The sequence below is a fragment of the Halichoerus grypus genome, chromosome 1 (assembly GCF_964656455.1).
Source record: "Halichoerus grypus chromosome 1, mHalGry1.hap1.1, whole genome shotgun sequence".
Taxonomy (NCBI): Eukaryota; Metazoa; Chordata; class Mammalia; order Carnivora; family Phocidae; genus Halichoerus; species Halichoerus grypus.
In genome coordinates, this window is record NC_135712.1 from 88407494 (window position 1) to 88419639 (window position 12146).

General features: G+C 35.5%; 1 long non-coding RNA gene across 6 annotated transcripts in view; it reads left to right on the forward strand.

The window, feature by feature from the left end:
• The window catches only part of LOC118538154 (uncharacterized), a 503038-nt gene that overhangs the window by 431771 nt on the left and 59121 nt on the right, over positions 1–12146 (forward strand). For all 6 annotated transcript variants that reach the window (XR_013446430.1, XR_013446428.1, XR_013446429.1 and 3 more), the window contains one exon: positions 6056–6107. This is a non-coding gene — a long non-coding RNA (uncharacterized LOC118538154). The remainder of the gene's footprint in view (positions 1–6055; positions 6108–12146) is intronic.

The window sequence follows — 12146 nt, forward strand, 5'->3', positions numbered from 1 at the left end:
AATATAGAAACAAAAGAGAACAAATAACACCTACCACCTCATAGAGTTGCATTCTCCAGTCCCAAATAAAACTGTTTATAATCATTTGTGAATTCCTCAGTTTGAGAGACAGAGTAGGGGGAGTCTCATGTACAATATTGTTGCAAAATAAAGTAATTTCAAGTTATTTTTCAAAATATATTAGCATGATTAAATATGGACCTAATATCTAAAAACAATACTATGCTATGATAATCAATATAGGAAACACACATATCCCTATGGTTCCATGTCCTGAATTTCAAGAAATGCATATGTTGATTTCTCTCAGAATCCTGAGCAATAGTAATCTTATTTCTATAAGGATAAATATGGGGCAGTGAGTCCTGAGAGCATGGTGGGTGGAGAGCAAGGAATGCTTGCAATATTGAGAGCTAACAGCTGGTGCAAGACTTTGTGAGATTTTTCTAATTTTCTTAAAAAAGGAGAGGTCACCTAAGAAATAGAAAAATCAGACTATTATAACAGAGAGGAATTTACATGTTATTGTATATCTAAACAGACATAATTAATTTTGCACTTTTAGTAGACATCCATAGAATGACTTCAATAAAATCCAATTTATAGAATATTTGACTTGCTTTTTTTAACTGCAAATTGAATTTATCTATGCCTTCCTTCTTCACTTGCCCTCCTGTGCAATTATTCCTCTTAAAACAGCTGGTTTTAGTCAATTACTGTGCCTTAGAAAGCATTTTACAGGGCTGTCTGGGTGGCTTAATCAGTTGAGCGACAGACTCTTGATTTCAGCTAGGGTCATGATCTCAGACTCGTGGAATGGAGCTCCATGTCGGGCTCCCACTCAGTGGGGAGTCTGCTTGAGATTCTCTCTCCCTTTCCCTCTGCCCCACCCCCACTCGCACATGTGTGTGCACATGCTCTCACTCTCTCTAAAATAAATAAATAAATCTTAAAAAAGAGAGCATTTTACAGATATCTATATGTCTACATGCATATCCATACCTATCTCATCTCACATTAACAGTACTTTCCATGGTTTCTTTAGTTCCTGCTCAAAGAGTGGTATGTAAATGTGCAAAATAAAGCATTAAAGAAGAAGAAAAAAAGACAAGACAGTAATATAGAAATAAGCTAGATAAATGAGTGAGAAAAGGAAATCATAGCCATGTTGATAGGGAGTAACTCAACTATATGAAAGCAAAGATATCTGTGAAATAAGGCATGACTTCAATCTAAAAGCAAACATACAATGGCTTTTTAAGAAAAATATCAGGCTATTGTGAAATTACCTGCATTGCTTTCTTCCTTGCTTAAGGCAAATAACAAAGACTATTATATAATTAAATTTGTGTTTGCTAGATAATGTCTTTGTTTTATACAAAAAATGTGTGACATCATTACTAGTAGCTTATCTGGCTGAATTTGCTCTAATATAATTAAGAAGAATGATTTTTTAAAATTCTAAATGCATAATACTCATGGCTTTATGGCATTCTCTAGGACCTTGATTAAAAATAGCAGGTCTACATTAAAAAAAAAAAAAAGATGAGAGAGCATATTGCCGGCAGTTGAAACAATGAATTAGGTTTGCAACCATGAACCTTACAGTACTGCTACTGCCGGGAACATGCCCACTACTGCAGAGACTTTCCAATTCTTTCTTTTGGCATATGGGCAGCCATTGTCAAAATTAGCATCTCTCGTTAGAGAAAAGGATGGGTATATATGACATCTAGTCAATTATGAAAAAAAAAAAAAAAACTTTTCACCTTTCTTATTTAACCTGGTATACTTTTATACATTCAGTAGACCACCTGGTCAGATGTTTCCATCTTTCATGCTTGACTCTGATAAACATGTGTCTGTCTGATGAAACCTGAGGACCTGGAATAAGCCTGTTCTCTCTGAGTCTTCTTCCCTTTGTCTAAACTCTCCACAACAATTCTCCTTTTACAACACTTGTTTTCAACTCTGTTCTCTAAGGTTCTGGTATTCATTGATGAGTCTTCAAGAAATGAGAAGACACATGTAAGGAGGAGAGTTAGGAAGTAAAACTCCAAGCTTCCCATACCAGCTTCAACCACACCTAGCTTACGTTTTATGCATTGAGGCTCCAGACAAAATTTTGTTATGGATTAAAAACAAACAAACAAACAACAACAACAACAACAAACCCACAAAAAACTATACTGCTATTAAAAATTAAATAGCTTAAGAAAATTTTAAAATAAATGCATTCAAGATTTCTATTGAAATGTAAGCATTAGGTAGGAAGAACAGACTATCCTATTGAATACTATTTACGAACTCCTTAATAGGAAAAATTTGATCACATTAGATCAAGGTCTGACACAGACTGTCAATTTTGATGTCACGGAAGGAAAGTTGCAAAGCTTTTGATTCATTCCATTTTCAGGAAGGTGGCTTTTGCCTAGGATTCATAAGCAACCAGGAGATAAAATAGAAAGAGAAAAGATGTAGAGAAAAAATATTTGCAATCCATCAAGATTACACACAAGACCAGGTATATTTAAGCTGCCAAAACAAAGTGCCATAAACTAGGTGGACTAATACAACAGAAATTTATTTTCACTTAAGTTCTTTTTTTTTTTTCACTTAGTTCTGAGACTAGAAGTCTGAATCAAGGTGTCCGCAAGGCTACGATCATTTGACATCTGTAGGGGAATCCTTCCTTGACTCGTCCTAGCTCTTGGTGGTTTACTAGCAACCTCTAGCTTAGCTACATAACACCAAGTTCTGCCTTCATCATCAAATGGTGTTCTCCCATATCCCTATCTTTATACAACCATTTTCTTGTAAGGTCACCAATCATATTGAATTAGGAGCCTACCCTATTTCTAAATAGTACTTCACATTCTGAGGTACTGAAGTTTAGGACTTTTTCAGAAGCAGGGGAGAGAGAATAAAATTCAACCTGTAACACCAGGGTTCAACAAACCACCTATGGGCCAAATCCAGTCACTGTTTCAATAAATCACACTTTAACAAAATCAACCAATTATTTTATGTATTGTCTATGATTGCTATCAAGCTACAACAGTAGAATTGAATAGTTGTGACAGAGAATATAAGGCTCCTTAAAATCTGAAATATTTACTATCTAACTTTATGCAAAAAGTTGGCTAACATCTGCATTAGACTAGAGCCAGCCTTCTGTTTGTTAATATATTAATAGCAATGGAAGAGAAAGAGACCAAAAGAGAGAAACAGGGAGAGTGAGACACTGTGGATTGGATGAAAACACAATTGCCACAATATTTTGTAGCTCCTTCCATCAAAACCTGGAGTCTATTTACCCACCCCTTCAATCTGGACTGAACTTGAAACTTGTTTTAACAAATAGAACGTGGCAGGTAATATTGTCTGAGACATAAATTCTAGGCCTCTGGAGATTCTCCACCTTCCTTCTTTGCCCTACTTGGAAGCTTCCTTCGCAGTGGCTGGACTAGACTCTCAAATGATGAGACCTTGTGGAAAGATGGCCAGCCAATATCCAGCAGCAAGCCTCCAGATATTGAATGAGGTTGTGTTAGATCCTCCAGCCCTGCCAAGCTCCCAGATGGCTTCAGGTGAGGAGGCACATCAAGAGAGATCATCATGAGAACCATCCAGCTGAGCACCATTCAACCCACAGGCTTATGAGAAATAATAAATCATTGCTTTAAGCCACTAAGTGTCATGTTGGTTTGTTACACAGCAATAGATAACAGAGAGACACCCAAACTGTATGAATACTTTTTTGTTGTTGTTGAAACTTGTCTCAGCACAAAATACATCTGCTAGCTGCTTTGTGGTTCCGAGAAAATCAGAAATCTTCCCAGCTCTCCACCAGTTTGCTATTCCTCAGAGAGATGGATGTTTGGACTCCCCTCTCTCCTTAATTTTAAATCTGGCCTTTAAATCTTATTTTGAGGAGCTCACCAAATTCTTTAATATGGTACTGTATAACGCCAATATTTCCAGATTGTAAAGTAAAAACTAGGGTTGTTTGTTAAACTTAATTTATGTTAGTGTGATCTGTATAAAATAGTAATACTATTTCATTTTTATGCTAAGTGACTTGTGATATAATCTGACAATTAAATTTGTTTTAATATAATCTGAGCAAAAGAGTGTGGTGGCCATGGCATTGCATGCATTTTCGTATACAGAATATTAAAAATCCACTTACATCTTCTCATAACAAATAACAGATAAAATATGCTTTCCTCAATGTGGAATGAATCAGCTATGAATTATGTCACATTTCAAAAAATATTTCATTAAAAAGAGTTGCAACTGTGGTAATTTTTCAATAGAATAAAGAATGTCACCTACCTACTATCCCCCAAAATACAGATTTAACAATAGATATTTACAGAGATTTCAGCTATTTACTTATTATTCTTCTTTCTGCCTCCATGAGAAAGATTTATATAGAAGAAATTTGTACAAATGAATAGTCCTTTGTCTGTATGTGTTTTCTTTCTTTTCTTTTTTCTTTTTTTTTTTTTTTTAAGTAGATGGCTGCTTAGTTAGTTTTATTGAACATACCATAGGGAACACTAACTACAAACATAAAATACATGTTCTTAAATTAGACATAGGAGACTTTCCATGCCTTCATTGAAGCTGCAATATATCATGGCAAAGGCCTTCTTTGAGAAAACTAGAAAGTTATTGTGACCTAATGAAGACAAAAGTTGTGAAACTTACTAATACAGAAATAAGTCAGTGCTGTCCATTTTAGATGCATGAAAGTATCTTGTTTAAGTATTCACAGAGGGCAAGAGGGGAGTGAAGTGAATAATATCTGTCCTACTCCAATCCTGATAACACTTTTAAAGTCCACACTTTGCTAAGAGTCACAAATCATGAATGTTAATATGGAGAATAAAAGGAAAGCTGTAACTTAAAATTGCAAGTGCCTATCTCTGTAACATACTTGGTAACACTTTTAACCATTTTCATGCCTGGACTTATGTTTTTATTTCTCATTTTATGTATACATAGGATATTTTCCAACTCGATTGTAAACTTTTCTATTAGATTATAATGAAAAGAAAATGGGGGGCAATCTTTTATTAGAATAAAACTATCCAAGTTAATTTCACCCTAAATCTTAGCAGTACTCCACTATAGGAAATTGAAAAGAACATCTCTAATAAAATGTTAATAAATTACTAATGAACTAAGGAATAAAGTACCAATAGTAAACTATAGAGCTCCCTTGTGAACATATTCACTCTACAACTCCTCAGCTAGCATAATCTTTTAACCAGTAAGTGGGTAACCACTGCATAATACAGCTCGATTAAAGGATTTCATTTTGGCCATTGCTTTTTCAGGGAAAATGGATGAATCTATAGAAGTTGTAGCTGAAAAATAGTCAATGCCTACTCTAGATCAGATGTCTCTACCATTTTATTTTATCAGATTACACTGACAGTAGCACATCCACTGTTTTTTCACTTTATTATTTTGTTAAAGGCAGAATGCGGCCCTCATGTAGCTGATTCATGCAACTTCATAAAATTCTAATATCTGTATTGCCACTTATAAGCTGTTAACTTTATGCATGTTACTTATTCCTTGTTAGCTTCAATTTCTTCATTTATATATGGGGATAATAATGCGTGTATCATAGATCCATTGATGGTATTAAATGAAGTTGTTCATCTGAGCACATCCGCTTTTCATCAAACAGCACAGCCCCAACAATCCATCTGTTTTCTACATCTCGCTTAACATAAGTTCTGAGGTTTTGGTATGGATTGGTATAAAAATAATGTTTACATTTTGTATCAATAATGACTTATTTTAACTAATTTCTCTTACCAGTACTATTTCATTTATCCCAGGTCTTATTTCTTAAATTTATTTCATTTTGCAGGAGTATGTCCTAGAGTCATTGTTTCTAGGCAGGATGATGGTGATGATTTTCTCAGCCTTTGCATATCCATAAATACCTTTATAATATGCAGACTTGAATTTTTGTTTGGAAGTGTGTTTAAAATTCTCAGAATCGTAAAGATTGTTTTCTGTTGTTTCCTAGCATTCAGTATAGTTATTTGAACTTCTGATGACAACTTAATCATTTTCTCCATGTAAGTAACTTGTTTTTTCTTCTGTGGAAGTTTTAAATGTTTTATTTCTATTATTGAAACCCCAAATTTCATCTGTATATATCCATATATGCTTTGCTTGTTTATTTACATGAATCAGGCACGCTACTAAGTTTATCCTCTGAATATGAAGACACATCTGTCATAAGCACTGAAAATTTTTCTCCAGTTGGTGCAATAAACCCGGTACCACTTCTCCTACTCTCTCAGTGGTGTTGGGCAGGGCAGCATTCATACAGACCACATAGAGCTGTCTGCGCATGCGTAGTGGTAGTCCTGATGTTTGGTCGGACTGACCTCATTGTCAGCTTCACTAGCGAGTAGTGATTAGCTTAGGTCATCACAGACACAGTGACTGGTTCAGAGATAGATTTTCAAGCCAATCAGAGCCAAGAAGATGTAATGACAGTTTTCTTGAGGTTTTCTTCTTTCTTTCTTTCTTTCTTTCTTTTTTTTTTTTTTTTTGGAGGGGGGGAAGGTACATCTTTATTGTCACTAAATTCTTTTTTTTAATTTTATTTTTTTATTTTATGTTAATCACCATACATTACATCATTAGTTTTTGATGTAGTGTTCCATGATTCATTGTTCGCGTATAACACCCAGTGCTCCATTCAATACGTGCCCTCTTTAATACCCATCACCAGGCTAACCAATGCCCCCACCCCCTCCCCTCTAGAACCCTCAGTTTGTTTCTCAGAGTCCATAGTATCTCATGGTTCGTCTCCCTCTGATTTCTTAAGGAGATCAACTCTTTCTTTTCTCATGGAAGTGTAAGATATGAGCTTAAAGTTGTCAAAGGTCTCCAAAAAGAGCCAGCAAATGACACCGTTTACACAAAATAGACAAAGTACCATAAAAGCATTGCTTAGGGCTAAATCAAGTACGGAGGAGTGTGCTGTGTTGACTTCATTCAGCCAGGCACTGCACTTCCCCAAATATTCTTCCTTTATGGCTGTGCATTGGAGTTGGTCACAGAGGAAGTTTCACTACATTTTGAAGGCAAAGATGAAGCAGCAACATTACTCTCAGAAAACCACTAGGATCATATATGATGTAGTGCAGCCTCAGGAGTGCCTGAGTCCCACCTTATTCTCCTTCTCCACCCTGTGTCCAGCTAATCTTCTTGATTTGTAGCTCATACTCCCATGCTTGGACACAGACCTACAGAGGTTGTGGCTCCCCAGAGATAACAGGTTCTCAGGGACTGCTTCAGTGCTCCCCTCCATGCTTTCATTGTGGTTGCTGAACATATAGAGCTGATGACCTTTTCCCTAAAAGTTCTTATTTGTCTACCTATGCCAGTGTTTCAGGAGTACTAGTCAGTGAGTGTTTCTCTGCTCCTTCTAATCCCCATTTGAGACCATCATTTCCCTAGCTGACTTCTGTGAGGTTTAATTCTATAATAAATACTTTATTCCTATAATACTCATAAGTGGCTCTGCTCTCGTGACTGCTATAGATATTAACAACAAAAGTCAACTTGGTTTCTTAAGGAGAATTTAAAGAAAGAATATAATAAATTATGAGTTTGGAACTTTAAATGTCCAGGGTCTGTGTAAGTAATAGAAAGATTTTAAGACTGGCCTGAGCAATACCACGCTTAGACCAAGCAACTAGGTCCCTTGTCCTGGGCTCTGTGTCTCTGAATCTCCACATATTGTCATAACTTCCTTGAAAATTTCTAGGTTACCCAAGAATGGAATTGTCCCATGTGGGTTCCACGTGCCAGATATGCCTACCACAATTTTTTCTAAGTATGCCTCCAGTGTCTGGGACTGTCTGGGACTGGCAGAACTATTTAGGCAAAGCACCCTAAAACACAAGCTGGACCTTCTTGGGTCCTAGTTCTGTTTTAATCCATTGCGATGATGGTCAAACTGTGGGGTCAAGCAGATGCCTGTGAGGTCATCCTAGAGCCCTGTATCTGGGCTTCTGTTCTAGAAAGGTAATCTGAGGGGTGGATCATTTCCAGTTCACAGTTTTGTGTAAAACTATACCACCAGAATGATGTTGACATGCTGATTTGATATAATACTCATATTGGACACAGGACAAATTTAGGGCTCTGGGTTATCAACATTTCTTTACTGATCCTTGGGATCAGCCACATCTCTGGGCTCATGCATCAGCTCTCACCAGTGCATGTTCTGACCACAATGCTGCCTCCTATCTATGTCACCTAAGAGTAGAAGTGGTAATAGCTATCCTTAATCTGTGCATTCCCCACACTGGCATTCAACATTGTCACCCTACCCCTTTCACAGGTTGCACACTATGTACAAAGCAGTTCTCCAGAAGTAGTTATGCTTATCGCCACAAATTATCAAGGCCATTTTTTGGTAATCTCCATGAGCCCTTCTGATTGATACTTTCTGTTGCCTCTAGTTGCTATGGTTATGTCATGTTCTCCTGCGTCAGTCTTAAGAACTAAACAGATGAGGGACAGAAATTCTTTGTGTGAATGGAAACTTTTTTCTCAATCCACCCATAGAGCCCTTGCCTATCCTCCTTGCTAATAGCAATTTGTGAAAAACAAGAAATATATTCTTGGAATACATGATTGTGGCCCAAAAAGTTCATGAGAAGAAATGGTTGAAAGGTGAGCTGTTCTATATTTTTATATAAAGTTCCAAATGACAAATTTAATATGGCCAGATTTTAAATTATCAGTCACATTTCCTGCATATTCTGGTCGAGACTTGATATTTGTGGTCATCCTAAATAAAGCATAGTAATCAGTTTTGAGAGAGTAACTGGAAGCCAATAATCATGGGCAATAGTAGAAGTCCTACAATATCATGAGGTTAATGTAATAAGAATTAAATAAATGGTATTAGAGAATTAAAGAAGCAAGAAGCTATGTATCACTTCAATGAAAACAAGACTTTGAAGAGCCATGGCATTGTGAGTCCACTTAGTATTTTTTAATCCTGATTATCATAGCTGTAATTTCCAAGACCCTGAATATTTTTTTTTTCATAACAGCCACTCTTGTGTTATGGATGTGGTACCCTCTCAAATTTCTCTGAGAATGTTAATTATACTCTTCTCATTATTCATTTGTATTTGTTTGCCCTATAGAATCATTCTTCTTATGTACTAATTCTGTTTATTGAATTTGTTATCTTCAGGCCTTCTTTTAATAATTATCATATTCAGAGGCCCATATACTGTATGTCTAAGTATTTGAAGTTTTTTCATCCATTTAACAAACTGTTAAATACATTATGTTCCATACCCCTACCTTACTAACTATGCCTTCACAAATATAAAATTGAAAAACTCATGTAACACTAGGTTTTTATATGACTAAAGTTGATAAAATATCAAAGATTGCTATATATTTATTATCATATGTGTCCATGTCTGAAGAAACAGGTGAAGGGGATTAAGAGTACACTTATCTTGATGAGCACTGAGTAATACATGGAACGGTTAAATCACTATATTGTATACTTGAAACTAACATAACACTGTATGCTAGCTACCCTGGAATTAAAATAAAATGAAATAATAATAAAAAATTTAATTAAATGTTAATTATTTTTATAAATATAAAACCATTCATAATTTTAACACTCAATGTCTAGCAAATTGCCAATGTAAAGAATTAGCATTGGGCCTCCTGCATATTAAAGTTAGACCAAAATATACACAAATGTATGAGTAGAGTAATATGAATTAATATAAAAAATATTTCTCAGTCACAAATATTGTACTTTCAGAACCACAAATTGAAATATAGCGAAGCAAGGAAAAGACCTTGCAATGCGATTCATTATGTAAGATTCTATTACATTCATGATCCCTGAGAGAAAGGATTGACTTACCATTTTTCTTTTCTGTTCCCTATGTGATTCTATAGCTCAAATCCTTGCCACACTTCAAAAAAAAGTTGGCACTGGCACTGGTACCCACAAAATTTCACTGCATTTGGGCATTCGGACAGAGTTGCCTTTTGTTTTGAGGATGTGGGACAAAAGCTGTGTAGAAGTTTCCTGATATCTGAGAGGTACCATATATACTCTGCGGCATGGCAGGAACTTTAATGTGTGACACCCTTTCAAGTGGGGGATCATGGGTCCAATTCTAAGGGCTGGCTCTTTAAATGGTTTTAGTTTTCCTGAATTATTTGGTGTTCAAGAGTTGTCTGGTCAAGCTTGCAACTGAAACAGTGTAGACTTAACTGCATTATCCAGTAGCACAGATTGACATCCCAGATAAATCTCCTTGTATTTACAGAGAATAATAAAATTTGAAAATGGGGCTGGCTATTTTTCCTTCTAGGGTTATGGATCCTTATCATTATTTAGTGTTTTAAGTTACCAAGGGCAAAGTCCTATATTTTTAAGGTTGATGGTCTGAGTGTATCATGAGTTCCTGTTTATCTCATTCGTAATCCATCTCCCTCTTAGATTTCAGAATTTGTTGGGGAGAGGAGCAGCAGGGTGGACCCAATCGACATCATTATTCCAATATCTGTTAGTCCATTGCTGATCCTGACCACTGGTCTAGGTCACATTCGTGCTTTAGTCTGAGAGGGTAATTTCTCTGGAACCGCTCTAGTAACTCTTTCCCTGTGTAATTCTTTTATAGTGATTTTCTTCAGTCTATGTATCGGCTATTGTTTCTTCTTTTTCTATTTATTTTATGAACTATTTCCATGTCTTTATATCTTCAGGAATTTCTCAAAATGGTACCTTTCTTGTTTTTTTAGTTTTTTTTTTTAATATATACACATACTATACAGATAGATATAGTTAAGTAGACTAACAGATGGATATTCATATATATGTATATGCACACATGTATGTATATGAATATATACATATTTCTGTTATTGCAAGACATTTGGGTTGAAAAGATATTAAATATGATGATTGCAGATTGCAATGTGAAGTAATTTCCTTACTCTGCTTAATAATTAGCCTATCATCTGCAAACTTATATTTGAATAAGGGTATTAAAGTTATGAGAAGTGCTAGAAAGCAAAACATCTACTTTGTGGATGTGCTATTTATTCTGCCAGGAAAGTTTTGGTTATTTTATGGAGAACTTTCTTCAGCAAAGCCTACACTTTGAAAGTTTTGCTGGGGTTTCACTATCTACAAGCTTTCCCAGATTTTGGTTGAATTAAGAGGTCTTCCTAGAGAGCTTTATCATAAAAGCTGCATGCAAGAGTAGTTTATAACCTCACCAGATACAGTAAAGAGACACACAGTTGCTGTGGTGTGGAAGCAGAAATGCTTTCACTGGGCCATAGATCCCATAAGTGAACTTCAGGCCTATGAATAAGTTCCTCAATGTTCTAATTTTAGATAGTATATGGGCTGTGAAAGCATTTTGGGCCTTTCATCAGCACTCTTGAACACAGTGTACTCTCTTAAGACCAGACTTCTTTACAACTTCAGGATTGAATGTCATTTTTTCAGTAATTGAAGACAGTTGATTGACATCAAGCTTTTCAAAATGCCTAGAAGCAGCTGATCCAAGCTAAAAGCTTGCTCACTGTAGATGGGTTCTACATTTCATTATTTCATCCTACTTAACCTGCTTCTTAATTATATTGTCTTAATTTTTGTTAGCTTCAGTTTCCTAATCTCTATAATGGGTTTTAAATAAGTCTTATCTCATATAATTGTAATGATCGACATAGTGCATATAAGCTGATTAATCAGATAGTGATTACTTACTACATGGTAAGTGCTTAATCAATGTTGTTTTTTAGTTGTTGGCATTTTTTAAAGGTACTATGTGCAAAACATTGGTTGAATTGCTGTGCAGATTACCCGTGCTATCCATTAGCTCATGCTTTTAACATCTGTCTTTATAAGATGAATTTGGCACATGAAAAAATGGTACAGGTAGGCAGAAAAACATATGTTGCACACGCAATGGTGTAAGTTACCTCTAATTTTCCCTGTGACCTCAAGATTCCATAAAAATTTAATTTGCAATTCAGAATTGTCAATTGCTGCATTCAGTTCACCAAAGAAAAAAATTATATCTAAGAAAGGG